The sequence below is a fragment of the Syngnathoides biaculeatus genome, chromosome 2, assembly GCF_019802595.1.
Source record: "Syngnathoides biaculeatus isolate LvHL_M chromosome 2, ASM1980259v1, whole genome shotgun sequence".
Classification (NCBI taxonomy): Eukaryota; Metazoa; Chordata; class Actinopteri; order Syngnathiformes; family Syngnathidae; genus Syngnathoides; species Syngnathoides biaculeatus.
In genome coordinates, this window is record NC_084641.1 from 22,740,725 (window position 1) to 22,760,884 (window position 20,160).

Below are 20,160 nucleotides of genomic sequence, written 5' to 3' on the forward strand. Positions count from 1 at the left end.
ATTAAATTGATAGTCAAGAGTTGAACGTATTTGTGTAAGGGTGACTTTTGCCTCGATTACACTTCATGAAAGCTTATTATTGCTTTACATTCTCATTAATTTGCTTGTATTGGGTTCTTTGCTTATATTTTTCAAGTTATCTTTCTTAGTTAAAAACATTTATCCATCCATTTTCCGAGCGATGTATCCTCACAAAGGTTAACCAGAGCTGATTCCAGCTATCATGTTCCAAAAATATTGGGGTGTTTGGGGAAGACAGTAATGATTTTAATAGCATTTTTATTTATTTCAGTGGGGAAATTTTAATTGAGATACGTGTGCTTGACTTACAATTATGGTGTGGAATTGAACTCCTAAGTCAAGGTACCTCTGTATGGAATATTAAAAACAGGTTCAGATAATAAGGACAGTTTAAATGAAATTGTTAAATTGTCACTTGCAGTGGTCTTCAAACTTTTTTGCATGAAGTACCATCTAAAAAAAGTACTTCGCTCTGCAATACCAATGTAATAACAAACATTAAAATAGAGAAATGTACTAGGTGTAAGTTTTATTCCGAAAAAATAGATGTAATATGCCACTGTAACACTTTGCACTTTGAACGCTAACACTAAACATAATCTAGTCTAGTCATCCTTTTTTTATGTAAGATTTATCCTCAATAGAGTCACGGTGAGCTGCAGCCTATCCAGTAAAATAATAATTTATAATAAAATAATGATTGTCTGATGTGAACACACTGCTCGGATAAAGGGGAAATTTTATAAAACAGTGGTGAGGTTGGTCATGATGTACAGATTAGAGACAGTGGCACTGAAGAGACAACAGGAAGCAGAAATGAAGATGATGTGGTTCTCTCTGGGAGTGAGCAGGTTGGACAGGATTATAAATTAGCTCATTAGAGGGACAGCCAAAGTTGGATGTTTTGGAGACAAGGTTAGAGAGAGAGCAGACTTCGATGGTTTGGTCATGTCCAGAGGCGAGAGAGTGAATATTTTGGTGGAAGGGTGCTGAGGATGGAGCTGCCAGGCAAACGAGTGAGAGGGAGACCAAAGAAAAGGTTGATGGATGCTGTGAGGGAAGACATGAGGACTGTGGGTGTTTGAGAGGAAGATGCACGAGATAGGCTTAGATGGAAATAGATGACACGCTGTGGCGACCCCTCATGGGACAAGCTGAAAGGAAAATAAGAATTAAAATATAATGCATAAAATGGTAAAGAAAAATTAGTTCCAAAATGTTTTAAAACAAGCACTTCTTAAAGTGTATGTCAAGACCCCAATGTACCTTTTTTGCTAATATTAGACAGTTTTTATGCTGAATACAAATCTTAAATCCGTTATGAAGGAAACATTTGTATTTTTCGATTATCTGCAACAAATGATCGCACATTGCTGTATCCGCCGGAAAAGGACGGAAACGTTACGGAAAAAGCCAATCGGGGGAGTGACGTAGGACGTTGTGACAACAACACGGATCCCGTAGGAATACACTGTAAGAACGCCCATGAATTTTCCGATAATTTGAGCAATGAACATTATTCCCATGAAGACGGTGAAGAATACGAGCTTTATGATGGCGTTAAAGGTTACCAATTTGAGCCCGCTAGACAGCACACACGTTCAAATTCAGACAAAGTAGCTGGCGATGAAGAAGCCAACACAGCAGTCAGACCCATCGCGGAGGATATGCCTTATGATGGAAATGTCGACTGGTGTTTGTGAAGTTCTTGTTTGGTTTAGTTAGTCGTAAACTGATGAATAGTAAAGGCTTCGATATCCTGAATGTATATACGAAGTTTTCGGACTTGTTTTGAAATTATGCAAACGCCGTGTATTTAGTGATTTAGCGACAACTACTTTGCGTGTAAAATGCTTATTATTGCACCAAAAGCTTCTATCATTCAACCTTGTAAACAGTGTTCAACGTTTTCAGGAGAAAAAAAAAACCCTCCGCAATTTGTCCTTTAACAAAAGCTCTCCGCATTTTTGGTACTTTGTGTGGGGGGCGTGAGCTTGTCGAAGCGTGTCCACGTTCAGCGCCCGATCCAAGTTCGCGTTTTTTCCCTTGAGCAGCAGCGATCTGTTCTGGTCTCTGGACTGGCTATATCGTAGGAACTGCTGCGGGTTTTAACAGTTTTTTACATTTAAAAACCGTCTCAGACATGAGTCCGCCAGTAAAATGTCCGGGGTAAAATGTTCACTGTATATAGCAGACTGCTGACCAGGTTAGGAATAATTATCTCTCTTCATTTGCACAAACCTTGCTCACTCTTGGGTCTTTGGGAAAACTATGTAAACTGTGACCAGTATAATTGAAATTGCTACAAAACTGAACCACACATGTCTTCACCATTTTTACGGGTTGGTTTCAACTTACAGTCACTGAGGAATTCTTGAAAAGAATCGGTTTTTCGTCACCGTCTTCCATCTTATCGTCATTCCAAAACAGTCCATCCCAGATTTTATGACGTCAGTGGTCCGCCCACTAAATGAGTCATTTTGCAGGTAAGAGAAACTAGGTCAAAGTTTACAGACTTTAATTCATAAACACTTGTTTTTTTTGGTAAAAACGTTGAACAGGATATGCATTTTTTGGAACAGTTGAACATATATTTTCATTTAGATAACATAATTTGCGTTAGAAATTACACATTACATACACTTAAAAGATTCAGCGTATATGTCATGTCATGTCATTATCTAAGCCGCTTATCCTCTCACAAGGGTTGCGGGAAAGGTGGCGTTTATCCCAGCTAGCTTCGGGCGAAAGGCAGACTACACCCTGAACTGGTCGCCAGTCAGTCGCAGGGCAGATATCGACACCATCACTGAGCGGGAATCAATCCCACGCTGCCCGCAACAAAGGCAGGTGTGTGGACCACTACACCATCAGTGACTGCTCAATGTAAATGTTTTTAACTTAAATGTTAAATGCAAGTGAGCTGTACTTTGGCAGTGATTAGGTCTTAAACCACGAGTGGTACCTGTACCGCATTTTGAGATTCACTGGCCATTTGAATAACATTAGCGACAGAAAAATGAAAATAATCCATTGTAAATGAAGATTTGTGGACTATGTAGAGCTCTCAGGACAGTGACCTGTACTACCAAATGCACGTATACAATTAAACACACACACAGACACATACAAAGACATACACACTCACACACAGACACCACAAAATACAACCTTTTGAGGCAAAAGTAGACATGTAGCAATACATAAACTTCTGCAATGACAGCTTTTGTCAAATCCACCAATGGCTGGAGATTCTCAGCTTCCCTCCAAATAGAAATAGTTACACTGTGTCATTTTACGCCTTTATACAGCAGACACCAGATATTGTTGTCTATGTTGCGGTACACCACCAAGTGCAGCTTACTGTGACATTCTCTTCAGATGCCTGGAAGCTCCCTGATCTGAAATCAGTTGCTCGTTTTGGCTCGACACGCCTCCCGTACAAATGAGTTCCTTCTGTGCACATGTATTCAGCCACAAGACACAAATAACTAGATGCAGCTCCCTGTAATGACATGTAGTGCATGAAAAAGGCTACCATTATAGAGGGAGGGTGAAAAAAAATCACTACTTTTATCTTGCCTTCTGGAGATGTGTTCTTACAAGGCCGCCGCTCAAGAATTTTAAATTGTAGATGCATATGCCACTGGGGGAAGGGAACATAAGAGAACCAAAAACATAAATACACAATCGCAAGTCTTTCAGTGTCCTGTGGAAATCTCACAGGGGGTTGGTCTTTTTTTAAACCTTCAATTTGGACTGTTTACGCCAATGTAACTCGATTCAAGGTAACTGCATGACTTCGGTCAACAAATGAGTAGGAATGGGAATCTGGACGTTAATTGAGACTGACTCTTTCCTAAGACTCGCTATATGGTAGTTCCTTTGTTGTGTCGTAGTCATAAGCAATAATAATTACAACACATTGTACCCAGGTCATGCATGGGTTTTGTAATTGGAATGGAAGAAAGTATTGAGACTGTATGTACTGTCCGTGATGGCAATTTTGAATCCATCCATTCATCCATTTTCTTTCTACACCTAATGCCATTCAGGGTCACGTATGAGTTTTTGAAAAAAATTTCATTACTCACTATGCAGTATTAAAACACTAAATTTCATGAGATTCAATTCTAGAACCCATGACTGTAAATCACGCAGAGCGGTCCAGATGCTGAATGCCGAGGTGCAAAAAAAGGTTGGGGATTGCTGCCTAGAGAATATCGCCAGATCAGCTGATCAAGAGATCGCTTTGTGTTACTGTTTCAGCTAATCCAGTGCACTGGATAGAAAAAATAAAAATTAAAAAAGCACCACACGACCTTACAGTACGTAGTCCTTAGAGAACCAGGCTAAAGATGTTATTTGCACCCTTGATTACTGCCTTGAAAAAATAGAAATATTTGCGTTCCTTCATTACTAAAAGTTAAATTGCCAATTCTGTGGTCATCATTTCCTTAATCCTCTGAGGTCTAACATGTGGCAGTATCATATTTACCAAAGGGTCTTTCCCACAAAATTGGAAAATCTATCAATCCTTCCATTCTCTATACCACTTATCCTATCAGGGTTGCAAGGGACAGGGGCCTACCCCAGATGACTTTGGGCAAAAGGCAGACTATAATTGCAGTAAGTCGCAGGCAGTACTGCCACAGGTACCTTGGAAAAATACCTCGGCAGTAGTAACTAGTGGTCTCGGGGCACATATAGACATAGACAACCATTCAGACTCACATTCACACCATGATTGAGTGGGAACTACACTCATGATGCCTGGACCAGAGTCAAGTGAATGTACCACTACACCATCAGGGATGTGGAATTTAAAGATGTCTTTTAATATAGGAACAGGAATCCACAAGCCTTATTGTCACCGCAGGTTAGTCTTGTAAATGTCATACTTTATCTAATTGAAACATTGGTGGAAAAGTGGCCCTCTCTGTCTCGACGTATGATTTAATTGAAATTGAGGCTAGGTGAAAACAAGGCCTGCCAGACCTGGCAGGTAATGTAGAGTTCAACAGGAAATGGGCCTCAAGGATGTGGAAGGCATTATTTGCCATGTCTGGACATGCGTGTCTGTGTTTAGTCTTAGTAAACTGCTTGAGACAAGTGAAGTAATTCACGTTTGTGCATAGTCTTAAATGACACGTTTGTGGGGTTTTTTTTTAACATGGACAAAGACGCACTGCAAGAATTCTAAAGCATGTTTTCTGCTTGCCCGTCTTTTAAATGAAGCAAACATACATAAAGTACACAATGTGCTTTCCATCCATCTATCCATCCATCCATCAATACATCCATCCATTTTCTGAGCCGCTAATCCTCACGAGGGTCACGGGAGTGCTGGAGCCAATCCCAGCTGTCAACAGGCCGGAGGCAGGGCACACCCTGAACTGTTTGCCAGGCAATCGCGGGCCACATTGGAGACAGACCACAGTCTCCCTCACAATCACACCTCGTGGCAATTTAGCGTCTCCAATTAATTGCATGTCTTTGGGATATGGGAAGAGACTGAACGTGGAGTGCCTGGAGTCAAGCCACGCAGGCACAAGGAGAACATGCAAACTTCACACAGGGGGGGCCAGGATTTGAACCCCAGTCCTCAGAACTGTGAGGCCGAGGCTCTGCAGTGCCCCACCGTGCCGCCCTGCTTTCCATAATCAAAAGCACTTAAAAGCAAAGGGGAAAAGTAGTGGAAAACTGGTTAGAGTGTCTGCCAAACAGTTCTGAGAACTGGGGCACAAATCCCAGCCCCACCTCTCTGGGCACTCAAGTTTCCTCCGACATTCCCCGAAAACATGCATTATTTGAAGATTTTAAATTGCACTTAGGTATGATTGTTAGTTTGTTTCTGTGTACCCTGGAATTGACTGGAAACGAGTTCAGAGTGTACCCCGCCTTTTGCCTGAAGATAGCTGGGATTGGTTACAACACTCCCGCGACCCTTGTGAGGATAAGCATCTCAAATAATGGATGGATGGATCGTATACAGTTGTTGTCAACAGGATAGTTGACATTTATATAACTGACCATGTTTGAACTTGGTAATGAAGTTCAATTAAAGTTTACTACCTTCATCAGAAAACTGGGAAAAAAAAGGGTTTAAAAAGTCACCATTGACAGCTAGTAGCAATTAAATCCTTCAAAACAGCAGTGTTCAGCATTGCCAACTCACTTTTCAGTATTCAGAGCCTCGTCGTCCTTGCACAAAACTGAGGGGTGATTTTGTGTCCCGCCCATTGAAAACTCAAGTTTAGTCATCAGCAAACCCAAATGAATTCCAAACTATCCAAATTCAAGTGATGTCGTTATCGGACACCAGTTCTTTTGGTATGTTAGTTTCAGTCAACTAATGTTTTTTAAGTTGATGCTGTGGCAAAACATTTTGCTCATGTTAGAGACTGAGATGTGTCTTGAGCTGAAATGGTATGGGGAAAACCCCTTTACAACAGCACCTCTACCACGTTTTCATTTGACATAACAGCGGTCGATTGACTAGATTTACAAACGATTCGTTCAGAACGCATGTTGCAAGTCCATTTATAGAAGACCTTCAGTGTGCCAAGTGATACAAAATTGAACTTTTCTGTCACACCCACTTTAGCGTCCAGAATACATAGTAGAATTGCCTCAGGGCACCTCACTGCAGCATACATTATAGTCACAAGATAGTAGCAGTCAAATGACCTTGGTAACAGAGAGTGTTTCTAATGAGTCTCTCAAAGGGTCTCCTACAGTATCTCAGGCAGGAGATGTAGAAACACAATCTGGCTGTTCCAACATGCTGTGAAAAACAAGGCCAAATGAGGACCTTCAGGATATAACAAGCAATATTAGTTTGCACGTGTCCCGTAGGTGGTCGTAATGTCCCACGTTGTCCATGGATAAGAGTTTTCCCAACATCATTGATTTAAAAAAAAAAAAAGAAGAAAAAAAAAAACCCAAAGAATAATAACTTTTTAAACCGACCATGTATTGTATTGCTTGCTCTTTCATATTAACCTACTTTAATAGTTTTTATAGTATACAGTGCTATAACTATTTAAATCTCAAATAACGATAGCTGCCAATTGAAATTTAAGCTATACAATGTATCGGTAGTAGAACTGTTCCGTGTAAACAGCAGCTTATCTGGTCTGGCTCAGTTTCAGGTTCTTTGTGTAAAAGACGAATGTGTGTTTGGGAAGTTGGACCATGTGACCTTAACAAAATGTTTGGATTGGCTTGTGTGTCATAGTGTGCGCTAGCTTTGTTATGTTTAACTGAAAGATGTTTGCCAAAAGCCTCTTACCTCTTGGACCACAGTGAGACGTAGTATTATTCTGAACCGACTGACCAGAGGGTTAGTCACCCCCCTAATTGTTATTGTGTACGCAAAACACCATTCAAATGTCATTGGCAAACTTCACTTCCAGCCCTTCCAAATCACCAATGAAACAAAGGCACTAATGCCACTGGAACAGAAATGCCCTGAGAACCAGAAGTGAAATTACCGGTACTTCACTCCCTGTGGTGCTCACGTATAAAGCTGTCATCTTGAGAAGAAAAAGCTTTGGCCTTTATTCTCCTCTAGTCTCACTGCTCATTTGCTTCAATCTGTCCTCCTGAACAAACCCGGGTCAGAACCCTTTCCTTGGAGTACAGAGATAATACTTTCTCAGGCAATTGGGATTTCTAGTCAGCAATACTCTGACATCACCTTGAGAGGGGAAAAAAAATGAGCCAACTCCCTGGCCAACGTGTACGGGGGAACATGATGAGGTTAATGAGGAAGGTGAGCCCCTGCAGCACTCCCACTGTCTACCAAGAGCTCCGTTCCTCCAGAGACGACATCCAGGCTAAACTAAGAACTAGTTAAATCCCGACCAAAATGACCTTTAAAGTGTCTGTTTCTCAGTTGGACCAATATGTCTGTATTAGATGTTCCGAAGGCAAAATGTCAGACGTCAGCTGTTTTTCCTCGGTGCCCAGATGGGGACACAATTAATGTGAACGGAGGAGGGCGGTGGAAGCTGTTGTAACACGCCGTGTCAGTTAGCAGTTTTAAAGGTGTAAAGGGCGGCAACGGTTAGGCGGCGTGCGTCAGTCTGTGTGTGTGCGCGCTTAGGTGTGTGCTCGTGTGTATTCGGGGTGGGGGTAATTTGTGAGTTTGTGGTGGGCTGGATGAAAGGTTCCCTGTGGAAATAATTATCCCCACTTTAGCTCATGAGATTGGGGGTGAGGCAGGGGTGGAAGAGGGCTGGTAGGATGCTGCGTCTGAGCACAGCAGGCTAATTAATTACACATCAGCTTGTGGGAATATTCAGCCTAAATGCCAGTCAGGTCCCTGCGAGTCGACACACTTTACAACTTTGAGATGCACACGCAGCAAAAACATTTTCACTGGCAACAGCAAACGGAAACATAAGGCAAATCATGTCAATCAAAATACTGTAATTAAAAATATTTCTTTCTGGGTCCCTGACGATGTTGCCGTTCACTCTATTTTATGGGTTTAGTTCTCAGAAAAAGGTGCGGGCTGGAGTCACATGACTTGGACTCGAGTCATGAATTGGTTGACTTTAGACCTGTCTTGACAGAATTTCACAAGACTTGCAACTCGACTTGGACTTTAGCAGCAATGACTTGTGACTTCACTTGGCCCCAAGACCATTAGCTTGAAAAGAATTTGCTTTTTTTTTTTTTTTTTTTTAAGTAATGAGTTAAGAACACACAGTTCTCGCTCAATATACAAACAAGTTTATTTTATTACAGGATTTTCAGAATGATGTAATGTTTATATTGCCAAAGTATATTACTTGGGTGGAAGTGTCCCACCATACTTATGCTTTAATAGAGCTTCCTCCTCTTACAGTTAACACCCTGTGAGGCATGTTCTTGTAGAACAATTGACCGGGTGGTCACTATTTCCATCACTACCTAAATCTAAAGCAATGATTTCATTTAAAAAAAAAAAAAAAAAAAGAAAAAGAAAAAGAAAACACGGTGCACCATAAATCAAGAATAAATATGGCAGTTACATACAGTTACACATTTCACCAAGTAGTGATAACGACAATAGACATAAAAATAAGGAAATATTTTATTGGGTGGAGGGGGAATCCACCTTACATTGTCGGAATTACACGGCTAGAGTTTACACGGATACATATATAAAAGAAGTCCACAGAACCTTCAAGATTTGAAGATTGCTTGCGTGGAGGATTGGGCCAAAATCACATCGGAACAATAGATCTAGTTTCTACATAAAGGAGGCTTCTTTGAAGCTGCCGTTGCTAACAAAGGCTTTCGGACTATGTAATTTGTGAAAATACATAGCAGTTGGCGTGTTCATGGGTGTTGAGTGCGTTATTTCACACCATGACACACACCTAAATTTCTGAACTTTTTGATCCACTGATAGATTCCGACCTTACTTTCAACAGTCAACAATCACAAAAATTGCCTTTTACCATCTGAAGAACATATTGAGAGTGAAGGCTTGTATATGTCAAGCAGACCAGGAAAAGCTCATTCATGCTTTTTTCCCAAGTGGATTTGATGATTGTAATGGTCTTCTGATTGGACTGCCCAAAAAGAGCATTAAACAGCTGCGTCTCATTCACAATCCAGGTTCTGACCAGAACAAAGAGATCAGACCATATAACTCCAATTCTAAAGTCTTTATACTGTCTTCTAGTCAGCATTAAAATAGATTTTTAAAGTTCCGATACTGGTCTATAAATCACTAAATGGTCTAGGTCCTGAATACATGTTTAAGGAACACAAACCCAGTCGAGCTCTGAGATCAACAGAGTGAGGTCAAATGGCAGAGCGCAGAGTCCAAAGCAAACATGGTGGAGCAGGATTTAGCTATTATGCTGCACACAAATAATAGTAATAAATTGCCAACAGAGGTGAGGTGAGCCCCAAGGGTGAATGTTTTTCAATTCAGGTTGTGCTTTTTAGAGTGCTTCCAATTTTAATGATATTTCTTGCATAGTATGCTGTTTTTAATTGTACATTTATTTCTTTTTTAATATATATGTTTTGTTGTCATTTTTATTTTCTTCCATTCTAAATGTTTTATCTCTGTATCCTTTTAATCATGCAAAGCACATTGAGTTACCGTGCATATGAAATGCACTATACAAACCATTTTGCTTTGCTTTCCTTTACTTTTTTGTATGTATGGATTACTTGGGTTGTTCCCAACATATGGTGAAATTTGCACGTCAACAGCACCTTGGGAAATATTTTTAATGGGAAAAATGGTGACGCTGTGTGTGAGTGTGTCTCTTTCTCTCTCTCTCTTTATATATATATATATATATATATATATATAGTTACTGATTCAGATTTAGAAAAACCTGATTCCATTTCATTGCATGACACAAAGCAACGTTAATCCATTTTTTGCGGTATGATGGTTGGCTTGTGAGGATCTCATTGTCACAGAATGTATGTCAGCAGTCCCACGGATGATTTGTCGAGTTCTTTTAATTCTATTCAATGATGTGAGTCACCGCAATAGGAATACAAACTAATTATAACAATAATTCAAGAATAAGTGTTGATTGCTGCCTCACACCTCTCGCTCCTCCACCCACATCATTGCCTACAACAAGCTGTCCTGTGTTGTCAGAAGTCCTGCGTGTGTGGGTGGCACTTTGCATGTGTTTGCTTCTGTTGGTAGCCCAGCCAAAGTCTGGAGGGTCCTCCTGGGTGACCTCTCCACTGAATAGCTGATTCCTTAGTCTTTGCAGCCTTGACTTGTGCGCTCGAGCAGTCCTCAGAAAGAGAAGAGATATACTGTATAACATTTTGGTTTTGACAATTCAGAGAGAGAAAACTGTTATCGTCCTGCAGGCAGAAGATGGAATGGGCACAGACGCGTACCATAAGATCTTTCAGCTCTTGTTTGGATAAACTGAGGCAACTGTAGGCAATGCTCGCATGGCTCTCCGTATTTCATGTCTCGTGTATAATACATCAACAATACATGAAAAAAAAAAATTACGCGCTGTGGCGACCCCTGACCAGACAAGCCGAAAGGGAAACAAGACATTTAATACATGAACAATGCATATGCTGTACTTGATCTGTGTGAGAGATACTTTTACACGTAATTTTACACGTTAGAATGATAATGATTAAAGAAGATAAAGATACTATATATTCATCTTTCGTAGTCATAGACACCGCACCGAACCAATGTGTGGCCCTCCATTTGGCACTGGTCCTATTCAATAGCAGTGTTGTGCAGTAAGTGGCTGCAAAACCTTCGCTGCTGGCAGGACAAACACCATAACACACACTGACCTACTTTTACAACTTAAATGAAATGGCATCAGTTTCTTCTCAAGAGTCGAGCTAAATAGTTTTGCCATGGGCAGAATTAATGATAAATATTAGACATGATTAAAAATTCATTTTCAAGGCGGACCTTTCAAGAAAAAATGTACGGTGTCAAGGTTGGTCAGCCAACCAGATTGCTGGCGGGCTTGTTTCAATGTGGGAAAGGATTTTTTGGGCATCTATGTGGGACATTTAGGTACCTCAGACAACACAGTTAATTCATTAGCTCTGAGGAGAAAAGAAAGGAGGATGGATTTTATGATCTATAAATAATCAGCATCCCCCTATCGATATAATGTCAATTTAAAGGAATACAAAGGGGCAGCATGGTGGAGCAAACGGTTAGATCGTTGGCCTCACAGTTCTGAAGGGTTGAAATCCGGACCACGTCAGTGTGAAGTTCGCATGTTCTCCCCGTTTTCTCCAGGCACTTTGGTTTCCTCCCACATCCCAAAAACATACATGAATTGGAGACTCAAAATTGGTTGTGACTGCGACTATTGTCTGTCTCCACGTGCCCTGCGATTGGCTGGCAACCAGTTTAGGGCGTACCCTGCCTCCTGCCCGATAATAGGTAGGATAGGCTTCGGCACTCCTGCCACCCTTGTGAGGATAAGCGGCTCTGAATGTCTCTGGATGGCTGGATGGATGAAATACAAATGTTGCCAGATGGTCCAAACTCATGGTGTGAACTATCCCAAAAATCTTTATTTACATACCGCATTTCATACACAAGTTAACTCAATGTGCTTTACATGATTAAAAGCATTCAATTACATCAAATAAAACATTTGAAAAAGTAAAATTAAAACAGTTTTTAGTCCAAAAAATATCACTGAAAAGTTGAAGTGCTCTAAAACGCATGAGATAAGTTTTTCATCTGGATTTGAAAATTTGGGGTCAACGTCACCTCTGTTGGCAACTTATTCCAATTTTGTATTTGCAGCATTATAGCTCGATGCTGCTTCACCATGTTTGCTTTGGACTCTGTACTCCATTATTAGACCTGAGTCAGGCGATCTCAGAGCCCTACTGGGTTTGTATTCCATTGGCATTTCTTTCATGTATTCAGGACCTAAACCATTAAGTGATTTATACCCAGCAGCAAAACTTTAAAATCTATTCTAAAACTGACTGGGAGCCAGTTTAAAGGCTTTAGAATTGGAATAATGTTCTCTGACCTCTTTGTTCTGGTCATGACCTGATCTGTGGCATTCTGAATGAGCTGCACCTGTTTAATGCTCTTTTTGTGGAGCCCAGTCAGAAGAAGGCTTTTCCTGGTCTGCTTGATACATGCAAGCCTTCACTCTAGATATGTTCTTCAGATGGTAAAAAAACAGTTAATCTGATTCTGACACTGCAAATATAGGCAGGTTATTACTGACAATGTTGGTCACACTAACAGTGCCCAGAGAAACCCCATGCAGGCACGAGAAGAGAAGAACATGCAACCTCACACAGGCAAGCCCGGATTTGAACCTGGTCCTCAGAACTGTGGGACTAACACTAATTCACACCACTGTGTGACCAATACATATCATATCATCTAGTGGAGTGACCCATCTTCTTACTGAGCATGTCCAAATTGGTTTCAGGAAGTTGGAACAAACGTGTTGGCATGGTTGTGACACAAATGAAGCGGCAGGTGCAATTTGTGCATTCTTAAATGTTGCTTCAAATGAAGTGAAAACGTGGAAGATATTATCCACCAATCCATTTTCTGAGCTGCTTATCCTCACAAGGTTCGCAAGAGTGCTGTAGTCTATCCCAGCTATCTTCGGGCATGAGAACGGGGTACAACCTGAAGTAGTTGCCAGCCAATTGCAGGGCACATACTTTACAAAGAAGCTACCATTTACACTTACATTAATATCTTTTGGCAATTTTGAGTTTTTTTTTGATTTGGAAGGAAACCGGAGTACTTGGAGAAAACATGCAAACCCCCACAGGTGAGCCCAGGTTTGAAACCAGGTTCTCAGAACGCTTAGGCACACATGCTAAACAGTTGACCACTGTGTTGCCATGGTGTACGAATAACAATAATAAATGATAGAAGAAGAGAACAACTTTGGAAAACTAGAGAGGAATAAAGATGATGAGCCACACAAGGAAGTTATGGGAAAGAGTAGTGGAGACTAGACTCAGGTCAGAAGTAAGTATATGCAAGCAACAGTATGGTTTCATGCCTAGAAAGTACCACAGATGCATTATTTGTCTTAAGGATGCTTGTGGAAAAGTACAGAGAAGGTCAGAACGAGCTACATTGTGTCTTTGTAGACCTAGAGAAAGCCTATGACAGAGTACCAAGAGAGGAACTGTGGTACTGCATGCGCAAGTCCAGTGTGGTGGAGAAAATATGAATTAGTACATAGTACAGGACATGTATGACGGCGGAAGAACAGTGGTGAGATGTGCCGTACCTGTGTCAGAAGAATTGAAGGTGGAGGTGGGATTGCATTTGGGATCCGCTCTGAGCCCTTTCATGTTTACGGTACTAATGGATAGGCTGACTGATGAGGTGAGACTGGATTCTCCTTGGACTATGATGTTCGCAAATTATATTGTGATATGCAGTAAAAGCAGGGAGCAGGTGGAGGAACAATTAGAAAAATAGAGGCATGCACTGGAAAGGAAACGAATGAAGATTAGCCGAAGTAAAACGTGCATGAATGAGAGGGGCAGTGAGGGAAGAGTGAAGCTCCAGGGAGAAGAGATAACAATGGTGGTTGACTTCAAATACATAGGGGCAACAATACAGAGCAAAGGTGTGTGTGGTAAGGAAGTGAAGAAATGGGTCCAAGCGGGGTGGAACAGTTGGCAGAAGGTGTCTGGTGTTCTATGTGACAGAAGAGTCTCCGCTAGCGGTTAGGCTGGCCATGATGTACGGATTAGAGACTGTGGCACTGAAGCAGAACGTGAGTTAGCAGAAATGAAGATGTTGAGGTTCTCGCTCGGAGTGACCAGGTTGGAGAGGATTAGAAATGAGCTCATGAGAGGGACAGCCAAAGTTGGATGTTTTGGAGACAAGGTTAGAGAGACCAGACTTTGATGGTTTGGACATGTCCAGAGGCGAGAGAGTGCGTATGTCGGGAGAAGGGTGCTGAGGATGGAGCTGCCAGGCAAAAGAGAGAAAGGAAGACCAAAGAAAATGTTGATGGATGTGAGGGTTGACATGAAGAGTGTGGGTGTTCGAGAGGAAGATGCAGGAGATAGGCTTAGATGGAAAAAGATGACATGCTGTGGCGACCCCTAATCGGGACAAGCCGAAAGGAAAAAAAGAAGTGGATGTTACAGCAATGTCTTGAGAAGGAACTAAAAGTCTAATTTGGAGTAAAACTGGAAAAAATAAAGTGAAATCTTGTCCTTGCACAGACAGCGCACACAGCGGTACGTGTGGTTAGTCCGTCTGCCTCAGAGCTACATTTTCCAGATTTAAATCTTAAATGTGGGCTTTTTTTTGGAGGAATTTGCATGAGCTCCCTTGTCACATGATCTTTTTCCAGTTACTCTAGCTTCCTTCCACATTCCAAAAGGATCCACGTTAAGTTGACTGAAGACTCTAAAATTCCCATTAGGTGTGAATGGCTGTCTCCTTGTGCCCTGGAATTGACTGACCACCAGTACAATGTGGACGCTTCATCTCATCCAGTCGGGACCACTTCACCTGCATAGCCTGGAAATCATGACCTGTACTGTAAATGCCTTGCACATGTCCTCAAACATGTTGACCCTGGCAGAACAGAAACCATTTCGAGCTGGTGAAATCACCATATTTAACAAGCCAAAGAGGGTGAAAGCGCGTGATAAATTAGCAACTGTAGCACGACCCCAGTGTCTCATCATAATGAAAGCCCCTTTGCCCCATGTAGTGGGGCAGGTAAATACTGTATTTGCATGAGACAGAATCACGCCCCAAAAACGGAGTAATTTCTAATGGAGCGTTAGAAGGGGATGTTTTGTGTGCTTAAAGTCTTTATCTCTTGCAAAAGTAAAAAGTATGTCAGTTCTTTTATTGATGCATATGAACTCTTTTAAATTGTGACCCAAAAGCCAGAGTGTCTCCTTCAAAGTGAGAACATCCAATTAGAAAAAGAAAAAAAGGTTTCATTCACTTTTTCGTATTTCTGCCAACCGTGTACTGTGATGTTAATCCCACAGAAAAATACTAAATATTCAAGTATAGAGAGGTAAATGTTATTTACATTTGATCTCTTTCACTTTGGATGCTTACCAGACCAAGTCTTTGATACTCCACAATCAGATGCCTGAAAAGAAAACTTTTAATGATTCGCCAAGCCATCGCTTCCATCTCCTGAGGATTAGGCATGTAAACTCACTGCAGAGCCTGGCTTCACTTTCACACCTCTCTTGGCTCCTTTTGTCTTAACATGTTTTAAACAACAATTACAATTACTCTTTTTAAAATCGCTCTAGTTTAAGGTAAAGAAACAGCCAGTCCATTTTCATGCACGCAGTGGAGCAACCCGCCAAAGTTCATCAGCACTTTTGCAATGCTCGGCGGCGATTTGCTTTAGCAGTGGAGCTTTTCACTTGTCTTATTTCATGCCAGAAAAAGGAAGCTTATGCTACCTAATGTAAGCTAACTGTGGGACAATAGCAGTAATGATATAGACTAATATCATTTATATTTTGGTACAAATAGGATGATACCAGGTTAATGGAAAGGAAGGAGGAAATAAAGTGAAACATCTGGTTGTGGTTAGTGTTTGTATTCTTTCATCTTCCTTTCCGGTTTTCCTCACTAGGGTCGCGTGCGCACTGAACTGGTCACCAGCCAGTCGCAGGTCGTGTACAAACAAACAATCATTTACATCTACAGGTGATTTAGAGTCTTCAATTAATCTATCGTGCATGCTTTTAGGATTTGTGAGGAAACCAAAGTACCTTGAGAAAACCCACGCAAGGACAGGGTGAACACGCAAACTCTGAAAAAACTGGCGAGGCCGTGGTTTGAATGCCTGTCCTCAGATCTGTGAGTCATCAAGAATGCCGCTGTTGGTATTCTATCTTATTTTTAAAGAATGGACCGAATATTTCAGCAATTTCTTCAAGTAGGTCCACATACTTGTAACCTGTGTCATCTGGACACCTTGTCTGCTCAGATAAGATTGTACTGTGAGATTGTGACGGGCGGGATGTTCAAATCAATAGAGCAAAACATTTTGGAAAGTAGATAGTCAATATGTTGTTCCTGTAAAATCATCTTTCGGCAAGATGAGAAAGTGCTGTAGGACAAAGGTTGGTAACATTATATGCACTTGTAATATTCTGTTACATGAAATACTGTATGTTACACTGATTATACTGTAATCCCATATTGTGGAAATTATTTATACTTACAGTACTAATGCATAGACTTTCATAGAAAGCACTCTTTTCAACCGTTAAACTAAAACAGGTAAATTAAATACACAGAGACTACATTGTTGCCAGCTTGTTACTATTTTTTTTTAAAGCACTGCTACTCTTTACAACGTTACAGCATGTTACTGTCATTTATGTAGTTGTGAGGTTAGTGATCCAAATCCACCATCTGGCCTTCGTCTTTGTAGCTTGTATGTTGTTTCTGTGAATGTATGTCTATTCCAAGGACTCTGGTTTCTTCACACATTCCCAAAACATGCATGTTAGATCATTTCAAGACTAAATTGTACTTACCTGGGAATGTGAATTAGTTTGTTAGTAACTTACTACAGTTTTTCTCATTTGCGAAAACACACAACCCCGTTAGCTAAAGCTAATGCTCAGTGACCTGAACACACGTGTTGAATTAGTAGGACCTTAGGCACTTTTCACCTAGTTTAACACAAATTGCTAACATATTTTCGACAAATAAAAGACATTTCACACTTGTGTTCCATAATGGTAAGCACGGGTAGCAGTGAAACTTAGCAGGTTAAGCTTAAAGCACGGACATGTCAACATAAACACAGCAACTCAAAATTGATCACACTTTTGGTTGATGTTGTGAAGAAGCCAATGTGAGGCAACTCGGGGAGCAGCTGCTGAAAAACATAATGATTAAATGCTAATTACTTTCTCTCATGAAAAAGAAAAATGGGGGGGGGCTTTTATGAAACGATCTGCGTTCACTCACATTGATTTTTTTTCATGTGCATAAACTTTAAACTCACAGGTATTACACAATTATCAAAACTTTACAACAGAGAATCAAAACATCATCTTTAAACGACACCATTCTCAGCACAATATCACTAAAACAATACACAGTGATTTGCAAAACACTAAACACTCCTGTATAGGCTACATTGGACACAGAACTATATCACGATTGCGCTTCTTTGCAATTCTAAAGCACTGACTGTCAAAATGAAACCTGTTTTTAAGATCAAATCCAAGTAATCCTTAAAAAAAAACAAGTTACAGCAAGATTCTCCTATGTTTCCCTTGAAATGATCTTTCTTTGAACTTTGGCCTTGACTCAGACCAAGTTTGTATTTTGAATTCTGGGTTTTCTCACATTGGATGGCTGAGGTTGTTGGTTAAAATACGGGCATCCTTGTGACATTTGCACGTTTTCCACATATCCATCTGAGTTTTCTCAGGGTGCTATGTGCCTTGCGATAGTTCAGTTTAGGGTTTACAAAGCCTCCTGCTCAACGTCAGCTGAGCTCAAGAACATTTGCAACCTATGCGAGAACAAGTGATATGGATGGATGGATGGATGGATGGATGGATGGATGGATGGATGGATGGATGGATGGATGGATGGATGGATGGATGGATGGATGGATGGATGGATGGATGGATGGATGGATGGATGGATGGATGGATGGATGGATGGATGGATGGATTTTCAGTGTCAGTCTGTGGTTCTGTGAGCATTAAGGCCAGCATAGAAGGCCTGGCAGGTTCTGACCACCTACCACTGCAATAACTGCATCAATCCTGTAACCCAATTTTGTCCCCAAACTTCTACTTCTTCTTTTGTGATGCTTTTTCAGGAATTTGTTTCAGCCTTTTGGACATGTTCATTTTCTTTGTTTAACTGCATTACTTTTCCCGTTGAGCAGGTAAATGAATGGTCAGTAGTGTCGATCTGGAGATTGTCCTGGGGAGTCTAAAACCTTCCTCTTTTTGCCCTTAATGAACTCCTTGTTTTGCCAGTGTTTAGACTCATTTTTTTTATGTTGGATTTCCCAATCTGTTTGGTTGTATCTCTGTTAAAATAAAATGTTTCTGTAGACTACTAAATTCATTTTGCTACTGCCATCAGGCAGGGAAGATGCAGATTTACCATGTGCACTCCAACTGTCTGGGTAAAACAAATATTGAGCTGGACATGATTGACTATAAAAGACCCTCTTTGACAGCCCAAAAATGAATTTGAGGCTCCAGATAAAATAAGAAATGAGGCTTTCCATCCTGATGCTGTGTGTCCACCTGTCCGCCTGTAAGTATTGGAGGACTATGAATGTCAAGACATATGATGACACTGGGCCTTGTCCCCCAGTCTTGCTTTGTCACACCCCCAATTCACTGATCATGATATCCCTGCTAGGGGCAATGAAAGACAAACCAAGTCTATCTTCGACTGAAAAAGCGCTGTCAAGATGATAAACAGCAATGTCTACTGGACTGTAAAAAACATATACAATGGAAGCGTGATGGTACGGCCTAAGAGGGGCATTGGGTCATCCGATATGTCCAATTGACCGTTACATTGAAGCACTTTTTTTAGGTCGTAAGCAGCCATACAGTAGTGTTCAAAATAACAGCGGTCCAGTGTGACTAACCAGATTAATCCACGTCTTCAGTATATTTTTTGTTGAGTTCCCAGTCAGTGGAGCAGATTCTCAGAAAACCAACAAAACCCAGCATTCTTGATATACACACACTTAAGGCAATTTGTTAAAAGGGGTGTGATTTAAAAAAAAAAAAAAAAAATCAGCGAAGTCATCATTTTTGAGAAAAACGGATGTGAATCAGGTGACCCTCATTTAAGGATGAATCCAGAACCTGTTGAACAAAAATGGGTCCTTCAACAGACTGTTCAGAAGAACAGCGTACTTTGTTGAAAAGTTTGTTTATAAAGTGCATTGAATGCCATATTATGGTTGTAGGATTAAGTTGGACAAATTTGATCGACATTTCTTGGTTATATACACTGAATGGGACACATTTTGATATGTACTTTGGTTTAACTTGTAGTTGTTGGGCAACGTCAAGAACTAGCTCTGATTCTGTTCCTGTGCACCACCAGAACAAACAAAAAAACACAAAGCCACGAAATACAAATACATACATACATACAGTCTAATTCTTGGGGACCAAAACCAAACAGTAATTTGTCTGTCCCGTAAACCTTTTTTTTTTTTTTTTTTGTCTGGCATAATGTCAGTTACCCAAACTGGACACAGGCAAGCGGCAGTATCATATTTTCAATCATAACCTACAATGTAGGTAATTGTGTCAGTGTGTCACTTGTATTCACAGGAAGCAGTGTGCAGCCTCGAATGCTTAACATCTGTAAAAGTACTGTATTGAATGAAGAATATGAGCATGATGGGTACAAGCAGCAAATATCATTGCAAGAGTTTATACAGGAGTATAATGATATTTCCAGCTCCAAACATCTCCCTTTAAACAACAACAACAAAACCACTGTCTGTTTGGGCAGCCAATGAGGGAAGTAAGAGGCCCTCGAGTAATTCACATTTTGGAATATCAAATTAAAATTCTCCTTTCAGATAGCCCCGTGTGTTTAAAATGAAAGTGAATATCATCCACTGGAGAGCTCACTTATCATTGGGCACA

The 20,160-nt window shown here is 40.7% G+C and overlaps 1 long non-coding RNA gene across 2 annotated transcripts in view; it reads left to right on the forward strand.

Moving 5' to 3' along the window:
* Positions 1-20,160, forward strand: part of LOC133512135 (uncharacterized) — a 145,758-nt gene that overhangs the window by 28,821 nt on the left and 96,777 nt on the right. The window lies entirely within an intron of this gene.